The sequence below is a fragment of the Petaurus breviceps genome, unplaced genomic scaffold (assembly GCF_028583685.1).
Source record: "Petaurus breviceps papuanus isolate PSGF00001 unplaced genomic scaffold, PetGlider_PUasm1.0 90925, whole genome shotgun sequence".
NCBI classification, from domain to species: domain Eukaryota; kingdom Metazoa; phylum Chordata; class Mammalia; order Diprotodontia; family Petauridae; genus Petaurus; species Petaurus breviceps.
This window is the reverse complement of record NW_027187380.1, coordinates 30337975-30358133: the sequence shown is the minus strand read 5'-3', so window position 1 is coordinate 30358133 and position 20159 is coordinate 30337975. Positions and strand designations below refer to the sequence as shown.

The following is a 20159-nucleotide window of genomic DNA, read 5'->3' as shown; positions in this document are numbered from 1 at the left end:
AATTTTAAAAAAGCAGAGGCTCAGGAGTCAGAGGATCATGGTTCACATCCTGTTTCTTATGCTTACTAATTATTTAACCTTGAATAAATCATTTGATCTTTTGTGGCCACAATTTCCTTATTTTTTAAATGGGGGGGGGTTGAACTACTAGACTGAGTCTCTTCTGGTGCCATAATTATGGTTCATTCATTTGAATATTTTAATATTTCCCAATGGTCTTTTCTTCCCTTATTTTCAATAATTTTCTTAGAGACCAAGGATATTTCCTTTCCTTCTCCCACTCCCCCTTTTTTGTATTGGTTAATTTACATCTAGTTTAAAAATAAGCATAGCAGGACTGCCAGCTCCTATGCTCTTGGAAGGATATGGAAGAGTATGACTACACTCAGCTCCCCTGAAAAACATTGCCTAATGTGAAGAACACCATGTGAAACAAAAGAACCAAAAGGAAACACCACAGTTTCTTGTACGCCACAAAAGACTGTGTAAGCAAATGGTAATCCACTCCAGGGATTGGGTTAAGGCTGTCTGAGAGGTTCAAGGAAACTAGACCTAGGCCTAGACCTACAGAGGCAGAGTCTTGTTAGTACCCAGGAAATGGTCCTGAAGCCCATTTCTGAGGTTGGTCCTGCTCTACAGGCTTAACCTGAAATGGCTGCATAAAGTAGTGGACAAGGTCAGTGTGATGAAGGTAAAGATGCTTCAAGAGATACAGGGGCTGTAGCATGTGGCAGTGGGTTAGGGCTTGGTCCCAACAGATCTAGTTCCTTGTCTCAGGTCAGGACTTTGGTTCCAGGTTAGGGTTGTGAAAGAAGGCAGGACCTGTGAAAGAAGGCAGGACCTGGAGCTAAGCAGCCCTCAGCCCAGGAACTAAAATTGGGGAAGTAGGATAGAAACTCAGTCATGCCATCTAGGACTAAGGCAAGGCAGAATCTGTCTGCAGTAGGGTCAGGATCTCCCATATAGCATTCTAGGACTATTCTAGGACTGCAGTAGGAGATGGGACCTGGTTATAACTAGTCCACATAAGAGTGTGGGAAGAAGTACATTCTGGCCTTAACATAAACTTATTATACAACAACTGAAGCTGAAAACATGATAAAAAAGCAGAAAACTCCAACTACCATGATCTATTATACATTATAAGAATACCAATATTGGGGCAGCTAGGTGGCACAGTGAATAGAGCACCAGCCCTGGAGTCAGGATGACCTAAGTTCAGATCCAGCCTCAGACACTTAACACTTACTAGCCATGTGACCTTGGGCAAGTCACTTATCCCCAATTGCCCTGCCTTCCCCCCTGCAAAAAAGAAGTAAGAATACCAAAATAAAATCCCAGAGGAAGGAAACAACTACAAAAAAATCAGGAGTATAATCTCAGAAAAAAAAGAATGAACTAAGTGAACATAAGTGCTCCTACAGTGAATGGAAGAAATGAAAAAGACTGAAACAAAGGATTCAAAATAAAATCAGAAGATAGCCTTACTTAAGTAGAGGATATCTTAAGATAGGGAAAAAATGATCTTAATGATTTAATGAGGTAACAAGAAATATTAGAACAAAGCCAAAAGACTGAAGAAAAAGAACTGAGATATCCACCATCAGGAATCAACATAGCACTCCATGGAACAACCACATTTTAAGAAAATTTCAATGGAAATGCATGGTAGAAGACTCTATCTTAATTAGATAGTTTAATGCTTTTTCATGTTCAGATTTTTTAGTTTGATCTGTTACAAAATTAGAATGAAAGGAAGGTATTCCTAATGATTTCTCTAAGTCAGGTTGCAGAATACATGGTCCTTTTAGGTGTCTAAGTTTCACAGTGTCTGACCTTTCAACGCCATCCCCTTCCCCCAACCTGTTGTGTCACCCAGATATAGATTGTATCTTCAAAGTGTTTGGATAGTAAAGATAAGTGAGGTGCCATCGAGGAGTATCATTAAGAGTTTCAGAATCCTAGGGCCCTTCCTTTGTGTGATACCTTCTCCTTTTCCTTTATTCCCTTCCTCCTCTCCTGACATCCCACAACCCTCCCTGGCCCCCTCCCACACCAATTTATGAAAAGTGGATATACTCCTTAGAAGACCCTGTTGCAAGAAGGAAGAAAGTACGAAGGGAAGAATGAGGGCTAGACTTCTGAAAGAGTGTTCTAGACAATCATAAAAGCACAAGATCGTAGACTTTTAAAGCTGAAGGGATCGTGGAAGTCATCTTGTTTGTGGCGGATGGTTGGATTGTAGCCTATGCTACATGTCCAAAATACTTATTTTGGAGATGGTAAAATTAAGATGAAATGATTTGCCCAAGGTCACATAACTAGGTAGTGACAGAACCAGTACTAGGACTTAGATCATCTCTTTGTGTGTGTACTATCCCATGTGAAGTCAAGAAGAGGAAGAGAATGATCCTTCTATACATCCAGGCAGCTCTGCCGTTCCCCCAAAAAGGAATGTGCTAAGCAAAATTGTGCAATGAAAAGCTTATGGAGAACGTGAAGTCAGGGGTACAATCTTCAAATACTTTGTCAGTGACATTAAAAAAGAGATAAGAACCTAATAAAAAACAATAGCATAGGTTTATACATGCTAAATGGTTAAGAAAAACATAAATACTACAATGAATAGTAGTCAAATCAGTGGACTTGGACTGCACTAACAAGTTAGGCAGGCTGCAATTCCAGGCCTTGGACAGGAGGCCTTGGTGGAATGGGGTAGGGGTGATTGGGACCAGCCCTTCTCTGCTCACATATAGTTCCTATTTACCAGAAAATGAAATAAATATAACACTTTCCCTTGACAAAGACCTTAAGTGTACTTGTGGAATTGGGTATCAGAAGAGTTTGCAGTTTGTGAGTTATTAATGTAGTAGTTTTCTGCATTCTTACCATTTCTTGATTGCATAAAAGCAAATACATCAATCACATTCAAGCAAATTCACAATTTTGAAACATGCATTATAGCAGAACTTACTGTATATGGGAAAATGAAATCAAGGTTGTGTTTTAGCTGGGGATTACTCCAATCTTACTTCTCCTACCCTGACTCTAACCCTACATCCACTCTACCTGTCTCATTCTTGTCATTCCTATTATCTGATAACAATTTATAGGAAAGTAGCATGATCTACATTGAAATGGATCACCTTGGTCTGGAGAAGTATGAGAGGAGCTAAACCAAGAATTCAGGTATCTTGATTCCAGATTGATAATCCCCTAACTATACTGTTTTCCATTTGTCAAGATAGGAAAAAGACACTGTGGCCTAAGCTCTGAACATCACCAAGTAGTCTAACATTCACTGAGGATATTCTTGTTTTGGAAGATGTCATCATTCAGCACTCAATTCTAGGAAGAGAAATTTAACTCAGCTCAAAGGAGGTGAGAAAGGAATTATTAGTAGCTCAGTTTAGCCAATAAATCAAGGAAGATTTAGTGGTGGGGAGAAGAATATTGCTATAGCTAGAGTTTTTTGTCTGTTTTTTTTTTTTTTTGACATCGACTGCCCCAGATGTATTAGTTGATCCTCAACCAAATGGATTTTCTCTCCAGGTTGCTTAACTGTTTCATGCAGAATGTCATAGCTCCCCCAAGGTCTGTAGATAACCAGTGAAATCCCGTCTAACTCTGAATATCCTTGTTTTCAAACAGGATGGCCCTCAGATCATCCTTGACAGATGGTCGTATATGGGGAGTGGTAGAGAGTAGTCAATGTCTCTCCTCTGTTCATATGGAAGATCTGTATTCTACTCCTTGCATTGTCACTAACTAGTTGTATGGTTTTTTTATGCTAGTTTTTTTTTATTGTTTCTAGAGCCTTCTACAAAGAAACAACTCTGAGGCACATTTCTGCATGTCAGTAAAAAATCTGAGTTTGATACACAAGTATAATATACAAACTGCCTTTCTCATAGTATATGCTACTACACATGTCACCTCAAGGCTGTTCTTTATGTTGTTGTCCTCCCTCTAATTGAGCTTTTTTCTTCCCCTTTCCCCCTGACTTGGGAAACACACTCTATAAACCAGATACTGTTGCAAATGGTATGCCACATCTTTTCGTTACATACCTGAAGCTGCAAAAGAGCAACCAGGAATGTCTCAGGGAGGAGGTATCATCAATAAGACCCCAATCCCACACCCACTGAGGTTCTCTTAGGAGTCTTTTAGGTAGTGTGGAGTATCCCCACAAAGGGAACTATCTTACCATCTAGGTGTTGTCTCCCACTAAGCCGGTGCAAGATAATTCAATCCATCTGAACTGAATCCAATTTATCCATGAAGCACCAACATTTTTTCTATTAGAACTTTGATGGCTTCACTCACCAGAACTTCAGGGGGGCAAGACACCCGTTGATTCCACTGAAAATATATAGAGATCCCATACTTGGGTCAGCCGCACCAACTTCTTAAGGTTTTCATGCCAAAAGATCTCTCCATTGAAGGTATCCAGATGGGGGTTGGCAACTGTGGCTACTTTTTTCCCTTTGACATCTTGCACCTGAATAATACCAGGTGAAAAGCATCAACTCAGCTCCTCAGCTGCTTCTCCCTCTACTGGCTGGAGTAGAGTGATATCTGGCAACAATCTGTAACTGGCAGTGTGTAAGGGTTATGGGATTTAAAGATCTTGCATGCCCCATTGGACTTGCTGACGTAGTAGGAAGGGGCGGAGCAAGAGGAAGCAGAAGCCAAGCTAGAGTTCCTGTGGTGGCTAGCAGTGGCGGCAACAGTGGCAGCAGCAGCAGAGGCAGTGGCAGCGTCAGTGCAAAGCCCTTTTTGACTCAGCCAGAATTTCTGCTAAGGACTCCTGCTTAGGACTGCCAGGGGCCGGAGCTGCTGGGAGCATGCTTCCTGGATGCTGGGTGGTTGCTGTGAGTGGGGAGAGGAGGACCTTTGCCTGAGGTAGCCTGTTCTGTTTTAAAGGCTTCAGAATGTGGGTGCTTTCTACTTTATCTACCTGTGCCAATTTCATAACTACTCTGATGGCTTTCACTTTCTGGTTTGGGGACTCAGTCTTTTGGTATTTTAATAAATTTTCTAGCTTATTCCCCCATATAGCAAGCCTGATATATTTTGTGGTGGATAATTACATCAGCATATCTGTAATTTCCACAGGCATTGTGAATATAGCATTGCTGATACATTTGGCGACGAGAATGGGATCACAAAATGTCAGGCGTCTATTTGGAAGCAGTGGGGCTTTAGAGGGAGAAATGGCTATTCCAGGATGGGAGGATTTGCCTTATTCCTCTCTAGCCAGAGAATAGGCCAAAAGCACAGGGACCTGTGAAAACTGGGAACCAAGGCTAAAAGAGGGAGAACCTGGAGATTTGGGAAGATGTTTGCAAGGAATACCCATAGAACCAGGCAAAGAACTGGCAGGAGTGTGCAGGAGAGGCTGGGTGCTGCTAACAAGTTATCGCCTTATGTGTAAAAGTAGGGATAAGCTGCTGGAGGAAAGAGCTTGGATGGCTAGGGAGTCAGCTAGTTTGCCTGAGGATTCTTCTGTGTCACAGCATTCAGAAGAGCAGACTAGAGGGACTCATGAGGTCCAGGAATAAGCTACTGTTCACGTAGCTAAAAGGAAGCAAAAAACTAGCCGAAGGAATGTGCATGTAGGTTTTGTACAGGCTGGGAAGAGTTGCCCTGACAGCTTCCAGGAGAATGTGTGTGAGGAGAATGGAGCAAGGTTAGATGAGGAGTCTTCTAATGTAGAAGCTCTCCCCATATAAAGAAGAAGACAGGAGAACCACTGGGGCAAAACAGAGTCCAGGGAGATAATTGAGGATTTCACTCAAAAGGAGATCACTGATATATTGAGTAGATTCACCCAAAGAATGGGGGAGTCTTTAGTGTCTTGGATAGTAAGAATCACTGATGAAGGCACCAGAGGAATAACACTGGACAATGAGGACTGTTTAAAATTCATAAGTATCAGTCAGAATCCTTTTGTACACCAAGCTTTTAGGGATCACCATATACAAGGAGGTAACAACAAAACTAATCTGCTAGCCTTAGCTGCAGAAGGATGCAAAAAGCAATATCCTACTGAATCTATGTGGCCTAGGGGAGACAGACCCTGGTACTTACTTAGAGACTGTATGAGAAAGCTAAAGGAGGAGGTAATGAAAACTGCTATCATGATTGGAGATGCAAATGCATATTATTATACCCCCCTAGGAGTTCTTCATAGAAACATCATAGTGAAGATGGCTCCTCCTGCATATAAACACCTAATTCTGACTCTATTAATTGGAGAAATAGGGCACCCTCTTTCAGAGGTGCTGGATAAGATTTCACAATTAAGTGATTTAGGGGAATGGGGACAAGACAAATTGCCTCGAGAGAGAAGATGGGACATGGAGAATGACTGTGGATTATAGACAGTTGAATAAGGTGACTCCTTCTTTGTATGCTGCTGTTCCAGATACCATCACCTTAATAGAAAGGATCCAGACATATAATGAGACTTGGTATGCAGTTATTGACTTGGCAAATGCCTTCTTCACCATCCGAATAGACCCTAAACAATGGGACCAATTCGCTTTCACTTGGCAGGGTAGACAATATTTTTCCATCCACTTGCCACAAGGGTACATACATAGCCCCACTATTTGTCACAGGATTGTGGCTGAACAGTTAGATGAATTAAAGCTACTGAATTTGGCTTTGGTGGAGACTGAAAAACTGACTCTGGGCCATGAAGTGATATTAAGACCTGGAATCCCAATTATGACCTGGGTAATGAGAACCCCAGCGTCTCACAGAATTGGACATGCCCAAGAGGCTAGTATAATCAAATGGAAGTGGTATATTCAAAATAGAGCGAAAACAGGCAAAAGCGGAGTCTCTGCTCTACATGAATCTGTAGCAAACATAGAAATTGAGAGGAATGACACACCCTCTGAGCCAATGCAAGTTGGTATAGTCCACTGTAAAATGGAATGAGGGATATTATGTATTAACTGAGGAACAAAAGAGACATGCATGGTTTACTGATGGGACAGCAAAATATTTGGGGCAAAAAAAGACATTGGAAAGCAGTGGCCTATAACCCATGTACTAGAAGGACTTTGGAAAGTACTGGGATAGGTGCAAGTAGCCAATATGCTGAACTTGTGGCAGTATATCAAGCCATCAAAATAGAACAAGGAGGACAGTGTCATGTATTCACTGATTCATGGGCGGTAGCTAATGGGTTAGCTACATGGATGCCAATGTGGAAAAATGAAAATTGGGAAATTCGTGGCAAACAAGTCTGGGGCAAAGAATTATGGGAAGATATCTGAAACATGTCTTTGGTCACTGAATTGTCAGTTTTTCATGTAGATGCTCATGTGGCCCTCACCACACCAGAACGTGAATACAATGCCCATGCTGATCGACTGGCAAAGATCGCTACTGAACATATTGTCCCTACTTTGACAACAACTGATGACCCGGTATTAACAAAATGGGTCCACCAAACAGCAGGCCATTTGGGGGTCCAGGCCACACACCAGTGGGCACAAGATCGAGGTATTAGTATCTCTCATTCACTGTTAAAACAGATAGCAGAAGAATGTCATATATGTCAATTGGAAAAGGAGCGAACTGTTCCTTGGGTAGTAACTGGAGAGATAGCAAGAGGAAAAGTCTGGCCCAAATCTGGCAAATAGATTATATTGGTCCACTACCACTGGATAAAGGATGCAGATTTATATGTACTTGTGTTGACACCTATTCAGGTGTACTATTGGCTTGTCCTTATAAGAATGCAACCCAGAAAAACACTTGTAAAACTCTAGATCTCATAAGTCTATATTATGGAACCCCGATGCAGTTTTAAAGTGACAATGGGTCACATTTCAAAGGCAATGAAATGAAGAAGTATTGTATACTAAACAATATAGAATGGATATATCATATTCCATATTATCCAGAAGCATCTGGATTAATTGAAAGAATGCATGTATTACTGAAAGAACAGTTGAGGAAGTTAAGTTCCAATAATTCATATCAACATTGGAAGGATAATTTGTTCATGGCTTTACGTAATTTGATTGGGAGGAAGTACACCTCTAGCCAGAATGATGACCCCCAATCTGCAAATTAGAAAACAATAAACACATAAGATCCCAAATATTGAGTATTGGACCTCGAGGCCAGATGTCCCAGCACCGTACCCAGGAACACCTGGTTCAGTGGGGTATGATTTACATTGTTTAGAGGACTTTTGGTTGGACAGAAAAGAAATAAGAAAAATCTCCACTGGGATATGCATAAGAATCCCTAAAAATCACTTTGGACAGATTTTGCCCAAATCAGGATTAGCAGCTCAAGGAATACATGTATTGGCTGGAGTAATAGATTCTAATTATCAAGGAGAAATTGTTGTAACATTCCAGAATTTAGGTGAAGGGCCCATACAGATTCACAAAAATGATAGGATAGTTCAAGTGATTATCGTTCCTTGTAAAACAATGCCACTTGTAAAAACTGACCCTCCTCCCAAAATAACTGTCAGAGGAACTGAAGGATTTGGTTCTACTGATAGAATAAAATCAGGAGCTAAAGTATGGGTAAAACAGAAGCCAGATGATGTTCCAAAGGCTGCAGAGATTATAGCACATGGGAGGGATAACACTGTAACTATTGTTTATTCTGGAGAAGATGATTACAAAATTGTACCCTTAAGTCATTTATTCTACCGTGAGTGAGGCTACAATAGTCTGGTTATTGTCTCTTTGCTTCTTGATTTTTTGTCTGTTCACCTTGTTTGCTAGATTTGTTTCCGCAGGCTTGGTACCCTCCACCTGTAGATGCCTGATAGCTTAAGCTGGATGTCACCCCCTGTCTGCAACTGTGATGTGTCACCCTTGGACCTGGCATCAAGCATATTAAGAACTGACCTCTCAAATGGGACCCCTTAGGACAGTGACAGCTCTACATCCGATTTCAGCAGCAAGTAGCCATGGAAGAAGAGACCTTCACCCCTTACCACAAGATTTTGGGGCCCCATTTGTTCAGGGTGGGGGGAAATGATGGGGAGCTTGTGCTGAAGCCCCACCCTAAAATATGGTTTTCTGTGTTTGTTGTGTGCTATTCTTGTTATATTGTTGTGAAATTTTGTTGACACCAGTTATTCATAATGTATTTTTGCCAAGTAAGGTTCATGAAAAATCTTGGGGCCGAATGTAAGGGTTATGGGATTTAAAGATCTTGCATGCCCCATTGGACTTGCTGATGTTTCAGGAAGGGGCGGAGCAAGAGGAAGCAGAAGCCAAGCTAGAGTTCCTGTGGTGGCTAGCAGTGGTGGCGACGGCGGCAGCCGCAGCACAGGCAGTGGCAGCAGCAGCGCAAAGCCCTTTTTGAGTCAGCCAGAATTTCTGCTAAGGACTCCTGCTGAGGACTGCCAGGGGCCGAAGCTGCTGGGAGCACGCTTCCTGGACGCGGGGTGGTTGCTGTGAGTGGGGAGAGGAGGACTTTTGCCTGAAGTAGCCTGTTCTCTTTTAAGGGCTTGAGAATGTGGGTGCTTTCTACTTTATCTACCTGTGCCAATTTCATAACTACTCTGATGGCTTTCACTTTCTGGTTTGGGGACTCAGTCTTTTGGTATTTTAATAAATTTTCTAGCTTATTCCCCCATATAGCAAACCTGATATATTTTGTGGTGGATAATTACATCAGCATATCTCTAATTTCCATAGGCATTGTGAATATTTCATTGCTGAATCACAGTGGCTACAGGAGAAAATTTTGCATGGTGTTTGCCAATGCCTTTGGCAATCCATGAGTAGGTCAAGCTCTTGGCAGCTGAGCTATAAGGAAGTCATCATGCACAGGACAAATAGTGCTTTCTGGGAAAAAAATCAGCTTGGTTTCCCAGGGGTATCCATGTCATGTGTTTTGTGTATACTTTGTGATTGAAATAAAGTTCATTGGGATCAGAGAAGTCTTTGGCACCTTGAGGTACACTTGACCTTCAGCTGAAATTGCAGTGTCTATCTCAGTACCATCTTCATCACCTTGGTTCCGGTACTCAAAAAGCTGAGGATCAGCACGAATGGGAATAAGTCCAAACGATGGACCAGTATCTCATCCTGAACAATGGATGTGTTGTTGTACACAAAGACTTTTTCCACAGCCATAGTTGGAACCTCAGCTAATAAGATCCTCCGAAAAGCATTGGCAATGGCAGCATCAGTCCCAACCATATCAAATTCCAAAAAGCTTTCATCCATGTGCGCCACATTCACGTGGGATTCCTTCTCAAAGCAGCTCTGGTCCTAAGCATCACCGCAGTAATTTCCTGGAAAGTCCATGGTATGACCATTTTGGACCCCGAACTCCCCAAGCCCCACGTGGCTCCACAGCTCCTCCACCACTCTCGAGGCCGCCATCTTAGCACCATGTGACTCTAGTTGTATGTTTCTTCCAACTCCTATGTTTGAACTTCTAAGTTTCTACACAGTTCTGATCTCTTCACCAGGAATGCTTAGAAGTCCCCTATTTCATTCAAGGTCCAATTTTTCCCCTGAAGTATTTTGCTTAGTTTTGCTAAGTAAGTTATCCTTGGCTGTAAGCTCATATCCTTTGCCTTTTAGAATATCATGTTCTAAGTTCTCTGCTCCTTTAGGATGGTGGTTACTAAATCAGGTGCAATCCTGACTGTGACTTCTTGCTACTTGAGTTTCTTTCTTTCTGTTCACTAGCATTATTTTTCCTCTGACCTGAAAGCTCAGGATTTTGGCTACCATGTTGCTGAGATTTTTCATTTTGAGGTTTCTTTTGGGAAGTGACCAATGAATTCATTCTATTTCTACTTTTGCCCTGTTCCTAATAGATCTGGACAGTTTTATGATTTCTTGAAATATGATGTGTAGGCTCTTATTTGGTTATGGTATTTAGATGATCCAATGATTCTTAATTTTTTTTTCCTCAATCTGTTTTCTAGGTCAGTTGTTTTTGCTATGAGATAGCTTACATTTTCTTTTATTTTTTTTCAGTCTTTTGACTGTTTTAATATTTCTTGTTTCAGGGAGCCATTGGTTTCTATTTGGTCAATTCTAATTTTCAGGGAGCATGTTGCTTCGATAAGATTTTTACCTCTTCTGCCCAGCTGTTAATTCCTTTTCCACTTCTTTCTTCCATAGATCTTATTTCTTTTCCAGTTTTTCCAAGTGCTCTTATTTCATTTATAAAAACATTTTAACTCTCAAAAATCCCCAAACAAACAAAAAACTCTTGCTTTATAAACTCTTTCAAAAATTATAGTTGCTTTGTGCCCAAGCAATGTATTTCTTTGAAGATTTTCTTGTAGATGTTTTAGAGTCATCCTCTTCTTCTGGGATTGTGTCTTAAGAGTCCCTGTTGCCATAACAATTCGGGATTCTTACTCATTCTTCCACCCTATTTCCTGATTTCAGACTTTTATTCAATCAATAAACATTTGATAAGCACCTACTATGTGCTTATGTGCTAAGCACTGGGGATACAAACAGAAGCAAAAGACAGTCCCTGCCTTCAAGGAACTCATAATCTCATGGGGAGACAACATGCAAATAAATATGTACAAAGTAAGCTATATGCAAGATAAACAGAAAATAATTAAAAGAGGGAAAGCACTGGAATTAAAAGGGGTTAGAGAAGGTTTCCTGTAAGAGATAGGGTTTTAGTTGGGACTTAGGGCAGGGCTCTACCACACTTTTCTGGAGGGAAAGCCTAGGTTGATCCTGTTGCTTCTTTTTTTGGGTACTGAGTATTATATCATTTTAGGATCTCAAAGTCAGACTGGTGATTTGCTCCTGGAGTTATTTAGTCCATGGCAAAGTCCTATTTATTTTATTTTTAATTAATTAATTTTTACTTTTTAACATTTACTTTTATAAGATTTTGAGTTCTAGTTTTTCCCACCTCCCTTCACTTCTCCTTCCCCAAGAAGGCAGGCAATCTGATATAGACTATACATGTACGCTCATATGAAACATATTTCCACATTAGCTTATGTTGTGAAAGAAGAATCAGAACAGAAGGGAAAAATTATGAGAAAGAAAAAAACAACAAAAAAGAGAAAATCATATGCATTCAGATTCCAATAGTTCTCTTTCTGTATGTAGATGGTATTTTCAATCATGAGTCTTTTGGAATTGTCTTAGACCATTGCATTGCTCAGAAGAGCTAAGTCTAACAAAGTTGGTCATTGCACAGTATTGCTGTTTACTATTTGCAGTGTTTTCCTAGTTCTGCTCACTTCACTCAGCTTAAGTTCATGCTAAGTTCAGGTTTCCAGGTTTTTCTGAAATCTGCCTGCTTCCCATTTGTTATAGAACAATTGTATTCCATTACATTCATATGCCACAACTTGTTCAGCCACTCCCCTTGATGGGCATTCCCTCAATTTCCAGTTCTTTGCCACCACAAAAAGAGCTGCTACAACTATTTTTGTACATGTGGATCTTTTTCCTTTTTTTAATGATCTCTTTTGGATACAGGCCTAGTAGTGGTATTGCTGAATCAAAGAGTATGCAACAGTTTTATATCCCTTTGGGCACAGTTCCAAATTGCTCTCCAGAATGGTTGGATCACAACTCCACTAATAATGCGTTAGTGTTCCAATTTCCCAACATCATCCCCAACATTTATCATTTTCCTGTTTTGTCATGTTAGCCAATCTGATAGGTTGAACTCAGAGTTGTTTCAATCACAAATTCTTATTGTTGCCCCCCTGACATGGACTCTACAAGTTCCTTGTTTTGGGTCAGTGCAATAGTAGATGTTTCTAGATTCAGCTTCTATCAACCAGCTAGGAAGATCTGCTGGTTCAGAGTGACCAAACTATAGTTTCCCTTCAGTCTGTCCTAGTTAATTCTTTGTAGACTGGGCTAGATGATAGAATGGAGATCCTGCTCTGCTCCAGAGGTCTAAGTCAAACTGCTGCTCCTGAACTTCTTCCTTTCTCAGTACATCAAACTGGCTTCCTTACCAGAATTCAATTCAATACAACACACTTTCTTCACATACTACACTACAAGTAAACTCTTACTTTTGTGCAAGGCATATAGCTAAATTCAGGGGATACAGAGAAAACTAAAAAACAATCCCAGGGGCTTATATTCTGCTGGAATACCATCACAGCCATAGTCTCCTCAATTCCCAGAATGGTTTTCTTCCTGATTTCTTCAAGTGTCCAGGTTTTCTGAGACCTAGTGATTATGTAGGCATTTCAGTAGTAATTAGTAGGGATTTTCCTTAGGGACTTATCCCTTAAGTGGGGAGAAAAAAGATAAGCATTCCCAGAGGCCATCCCAAGGCTACCTTCCAGCCCCAAAGAACAGTTTCCCAGAGCTACTGCTATCTTTTGCACATGAGTCATCAAGAATAAGAAGAGAAGTCAGAGGTCTCCAATTCATAATAGGATAATGTGTCCACATGGTAGAAGGGAGAACAGTGACTTGAACCACTACCTTGGCTATTTACTGATAACCTGTCTGGAGTATGGCTCTGTTTCAACCTACCGCTTTTCTCCTCCCCAAGCTGCTTTTGTTGTGGCCAGTTATCCAACCCACATTGTACTGTCAACTTAGATTCCCAGAGGGGAAGAAGCTATTGCTCTTAGGGAGGTAGAAAAGCATTTTGCTGGGGTGGCTAGGTGGTGCAGTGAATAGAGAACCAGCCCTGGAATCAGGAGGACCTGAGTTCAAATTAGGCCTCAGACACTTAACACTTACTAGCCATGTGACCTTGGGCAAATCACTTAACCCCAATTGCCCTGCCTTTCCCCCTGCAAAAAAAAAAAAGAAAAGCATTTGAAAACTTAAAATACTACATAAATGTCAGTTATTGTTGTTGCTATTATTGGGTTACAGTCACCAGGCCTCCAGTGTGGTGATAATTCCCCTAGCCTTCTACTGCCCTCCTACTAGAGTCAAGCAATATTTATAGAGGAATACTGGATATCTGTGGGAAAAAAATTATGCACATATACTTAAATTTTTCTTTTCAATTACAGTACACATATACTTCTGAAAATAAGTTTTTATTAATATCTTTTGGGTTTTTTTTTACAGCATCATGGTTTTCCCCAGTATCTCTCCCCATAGCTTCCTGAAGAGTCATCCTATATAACAAACATTTTTCAAAGAAAGAAAAGAGGAGAAAAAGAAAAAGGAGGAGGAGAAAGAAGAGGAAGAAGAGGAGGAGGAGGAGGGAGAGGAGGAAGAAAAAGAGGAGGAGGAAGAAATATGTACAAACCTTTTATATCAGAAAAGTCAGAAACATGCAATGTGCTACACCTGTGGACCTATCACATCCACAAAGGGGTGAGATGGTAAGCACATACACTTTAAAATTGATTATACATCATTAAAACATTCTTAATTTTAGACAATCAACAAAACAATAAATCAAGCCCTAATTTGTAATCACTCTTGCAAGCTAATTAAAATTGGCTCCAGTACTCTGCTTTCGGGATAACTAAGGGATTGTGCCTTCAAATACTATCTCTTACAAACATACCCCATCTGATTGGTCACCAAAACTATCAACCAGTTGACATCAATTAACTTTTCTAATGATTATTACCCCAGAAAGTAAAGTAAGATCAGATTACACAAAACAACTTATAAACTTATAAAGTCAACCCCAGGTCTTAAATTACTGAACAGAGAACTCCATGTTTTCTGGAAAACCCTTTAAAGATCCAGCTTCTGTATGATTTTGGAAGTTTGGTTTTCTTTCCTTTTTTCTTTTCTTAATTGCCCTTGGATGGGGAAGATTTTAAAGGCACTTGAAAACAAAAATTTTAGTTTTTCTCTAGAGGATATCTAGAGTATCCAATAATGACAATTCTAGGTGGAGAACCTCTCCAGTGAATTCTTGCAAATGCTAAAGGACTCAAATTATCACAAAGTTGATACTTGGGGTTAATTCTTCTTCTTCTTCTTCTTCTTCTTCTTCTTCTTCTTCTTCTTCTTCTTCTTCTTCTTCTTCTTCTTCTTCTTCTTCTTCTCCTTCTCCTTCTCCTCCTTCTCCTTCTTCTTTTCCTTCTCCTTCTCCTTCTTCTCCTTCTCCTTCTCCTTCTCCTTCTCCTTCTTCTTCTTCTGCAATTGGGGTTAAGTAACTTGCTCAAGGTTACACAGCCAGTCATTTCTGGGTGTGGTGATAAGTATCTGAGCCTGGATTCGATTCCCAGGTCATCCTGACACTGAGGTCGGTGCTCTTACTTGCTGTGCTACCTGGCTGCCCCTTGGGTTAATTCTTCTAATTTGCACTAACTAGTAGCTTAGGTTCTCCAGAGGGCTCTGACTACTATTTTAACCTTTCATGTATGAGAAATGGTTATTGAGGAGGCATAGAGACAGGATATCCATTGCTCTATGTAAGGAACAGAAAGTATAGCAGTGTATCTGGATTGTAGAATACATTAGGTATCAGTAGGAGGTAGGGAGGTGAGTGTAATGAATGCTAACTTCTTAATCCATTTTGGGACACCCCCATAGGTTTGGGACTTATAGGATCCTGTTTTATTTCTTTTGAAACTGAACCTGTTGTTGGGTGACTGAAATTCCATTCATATTTTCCTTGCAGTAGGAGGAATCCATTGGGAAATTTTGGTGCCCTTTGGTATAGGGACACATAGGAAATATGTATAGATCTCATGGTATTCCCTCTGTAGAAAGGGACACTTAGATTTTGTCTAGATGCTACAGTTAAATGACCTTCTGAGCTAAATGAATCATGGAATAGTTTTTACCCAGGAAATATAGTTCCTCACCTGAGGATAAAGGAGTAACTTCAAGTAAACCCCAGGTCTTAAATTACTGAACAGAGAACTCCATGTTTTCTGGAAAACCCTTTAAAGATCCAGCTTCTGTATGATTTTGGAAGTTTGGTTTTCTTTCCTTTTTTCTTTTCTTAATTGCCCTTGGATGGGGAAGATTTTAAAGGCACAAAGACAGGCACTTTCCAAGTTCTAGGGAAGCAGTCATCTCTAATAAGCTTTGTAAAATGCTCTTTGTAGAATCTGCATAACTGTTCGAGGGCAATGATGATTTCTGCCTGTAAATTTGAGACATTAGATCTGTCCTGCATGGACTTTTCTGACATTCTTTAGTACTGAGGAAGTCATTTAAAAAGGACAATGCTTAAGCCTCCCCAGGACTCCAGAGAACCATTCTGGATTGGGTATATGGATGCATTCAAAATATACCCCAATTGATTTGCTGAGGACAGCATTTTTTTTCCTTTTCCCTCCTCCTACTTTATTTTTTCCTCAACCACATGTACTGTTTCTTCGCCATTTTATTTGACCTATTGCATAGAAGAGAAATTTCAATAGTCATTTGTGTGGAGTTCCAGCTTCATTCTCTCCCTCCCTCCCTCCCTGAAACTAAACCTTCCTTATTTCTACCTTCCTCCTGAAGTTCCTAAGCAACTTGATGCAAGTTCAACATGTGAAAAAGATACCCCTCTCCCTCCCTGAATAAAACAAAAACCTAAAAGATAAGGAAGGAAAACAAGTTCCCCCAAAGCACAGGGGTTTGGCAGAGGGAAGAGAAGATGATTAAAAAATAGCATGCTTCCAATTCCATTTGATTCCCCTAAGGTCTTTCTCTAGAGGTACATGGCACTTTTCATCATTTCCCCAGCGTTTCGGCAGGTTTTATTTCTTACTTTCTGTTTATGTCCAAGTCCTCTGTCGTCATGCTCTTCAGTCCTCTACCTCAGGTCCCTTTTCCTTCAAGAATTTAGATAGTATGCCATTTGGTCATAACTGCTATGCATGTCTTTTTGGCATTTGATTTTAGAACTTCGATTTCCAGATTCTTTCCCTTCTTCCCTTGTTACCCACCCCTACTGGGAAGGGAAGATAAGCAATTCATTATAGGTTGTACATGTTTAGTTATGCAAAACATTTCCATAGTAGATAAATTTTAAAAGATTGACTATATTGCCCTCCATGCTATCCCGCCCCCCCCCACTTACTCTATTTTCTATTTTGACCCTATCCCTTTTCAAAAGTGTGTGCTTCTAACTACCCTCTTCCCCCTAATCTGCTCTCCCTTCTATCATCTCCCCTCTTATCCCCTTGCCCCCTACTTTCCTGTAGGGTAAGATACCCAATTGAATGTGTATGTCATTCTTCCATAAGCCAAATTCAATGGGAGTAAGGTTAACCCATGTAACGATCCTTGGGTTTCTAGCTCAGTCTTATCTTTCCCAGGTCTTCAGTGCACATGCTGGAGACGTCCTGCATGTTCACATAAAGGAGAGGTTGAGCCAGTGAAAATGGAAAGAGGCACAGCTTTATTGACAGGACAGGCATGTTGTTGCATCTCTCCCTCCATCCTGCCCAGCCCCCTCATGCTTCAGCCCTTAAATCCCCAAAGTGCACTTGCAGAGCTCATGGACAGCTCATGAGGGGAGGGGGGCGGGGAGCCAATCAAACAACAGGGAGGCTGTGTCCAGAACAGCTTGCATACTCCTGCACACTTACCCTTAGTCTCCGAGATTAATCTCAAGGTAACAGGGTATATTTCGTGAAAGCACACAATCTGGACACTTCGGCACTTCCTAGAGGCTAGGGTGCCCTGACCACAGATGAGATCAGCACATATTGCTGATTGCTCTGTATCCTGTTATATCAGACCTGAACTCAGAGAGGCTGCCTGAGACCCAAACAGGGGCTACAGGCCCCAACAAGTCCCCCTTCCTTTTAGGCGTGGAATGCCAAATCTTATGAATCCTGCAAGGCACAGGATTTTTTGGATGTCTGCATGAGAGGGCAGCAGACAAGGAGATAATTACCATAAACAAAAGCCATTCAATTACATATGATAGTATTCACACATCATGGGGACACTTGCCAGGCCTAGTGCTTTTGTTTAAAAACACCTACTACCTACTTCACAATGCAAATCACAAGGAGCTACAATATAACCAGAGGAAGAAGGGGTGAAAGCAATATATATATATAGCCAATGCAAATGACTTAACTCTTTAAATGAACCCTAAATTTGTCGTGCCAAATTCTCCACCTTAATTATGTCCAGAGAGGCCTCACTGATATGGGAAATCAATTTATCGAATTGTGCCAAATCCACTCCTATGGAGGTATTTCTAAAAATCCCTAACAAACGATTTTTAACTTTTTGCCAATCTTAATTAGACCTATTATATTTCACAGGTGTAACACAAATAGGATGAAATCTATGATCACACTTCAACAAAACTCAGTTTCTGCTAGCTTGTCTTTCACAAATTCTAGTATTCTTTAAAGCATCTAATTTTTGCTGAAAGTCTCTACTTTAACTTATTACCTAAATAAAAAGACACGGTGGTTGAAATTATCAATGATAGTAGACAAAATAATAGTGCAAATCCCTACTAGATATACATAGAGCAGGAGTAGAATGAATGCAAACAATATTCCATACAGAGGAGTCATACATAGGTGTATCCATAAGTACATTGGAGAAGGATAATAGAAGATACAGTTGCAATTAGTCCAATGATTAAAAATGTCCAGAAATCACTTTTGTGCAGGTTCCCCTGAAGTCTGAAACCAAAAGAGGGTGGTTCTACAAACAGTATGACATCATAACCCCATATACATTGTTTGAGAGCACATTTAAAGCAGGGTATATTCCAATAAAATATAGTATGGATTTATATCATTTGTAAATGATTTACATTAGTAGAAGTAAGGTTTGAGAGGGTCAAATACATGTAGTCACAATTACAGTTATATATGAAACAAGTGATACAACAGGGGTAGGTGTCTCAAAACATAAATCAGGATGGAACCAGTTCAGTTTGTATAGAAAGCAGAGTGATCACAGCAAGAAACAAATCCTGGGGTAACAGGTTTCAGTTCTTTGGGTGGATATAAAAAAAATGTTCGATCTGCCCTCATGGGGGCATAGCTTTTTTGTTTTGGTTGCAATAGGAGACCTCTTCTTTATTCCCATGTTCTGTCTCTGTGAGTTCTTCTGCTGCTGCTGGAGCTTTTTCATCTTTCTGGGTGATTCAGAGTACACACCCTGATGTTTCTTTTCTGGCACCCTCACTGGTCATTCCCCAGCTTCTGGAAAATATATAAGCACAACCTCGCCTCCACAGTAATAAATTCCACATTACCTTCATTTTGGGGAGTATGCACCTTTCACATTTTTTTTTAGCTTCTGGTGTATACTCATTTCTAGTGATGTTTTTATTTAGCTAATGTATTTTGGGTGTATAAAGCAGTAGCTAATATAGCTAATTGCTCCCCCCTTTTTTATTTTAGCAACTAGGTTGTAATATCTTTATTATAAGGGGTATGCCTATAATTAATATTATTTTTAAAATGATCCCAGAAAGATTGAAATAAGTTTGTTAGTGGCAGGAACATTATCAGCATTCAATTGTGTCAGAATGCCCACAGAAGCAGAAAACTATAACATATGGTTACATAGAGTATATGCATTTTGGTGAAAATAAGAGTAAGCTAATGTAGTTCTATGAATATTTTGGGAAAAAGTTGGAGAAACTTGAACTTTTGATTAATAGTCACATTATTTAGATAAAGAGACCTAGGAAATGAAGAATGAATTGCAATATAGGTAGTGGCCTCTATGTCATAAGAGCTTGTAACTTCTGAAAAAGGTTAAAAAGATCTGTATTGTGAGTGTGTTTAAGTTTAGCAGTATCAATATGTGTTGGCATATGTATACAGAATATTTGTTATCTGACTCAATATTAAGGGAAAAGAAAAATCATTTAACAGTAATAGCATATCAGAAAGCTGTCTAGTGGGTAGAAGTAAAGTGAATATTAATAACTTTATCATTATTAGAATTAATGTTAATATAATTAGAATTAATTAATTGTGATATGGATTCTAAGCAGGAGAAACTGGGGGGTTAATGCTTATTCCCCTGTGTTGTTAACTCCCACACATGGAGAAGGAATGTTCTGAAGGGGCATAATTAATCCAAAATAAAGTTTTCACCTAGTCTCGTAACTTCTACATGCATTAATCAGCAATTTTAAGTTTTTAGCAGTAAAACAAAATAACTCAATAATCTTAGAAGTTCCAAATAACTGATAGTCAAATTATTTTAGTTGTAAACCCTGTCTAACTTCAGGTAGATGTGTAAATAATTGATTTTCTGTATGGCATATATAAACATAAG

At 40.0% G+C, this 20159-nt stretch overlaps 1 pseudogene; it reads right to left on the bottom strand.

Annotated features, from left to right (window-relative positions):
* Positions 1–4247: 4247 nt before the first annotated feature.
* LOC138152663 (DNA-directed RNA polymerases I and III subunit RPAC1-like) lies at positions 4248–10385 on the bottom strand (annotated as a pseudogene).
* Between the last annotated feature and the right edge of the window lie 9774 nt (positions 10386–20159).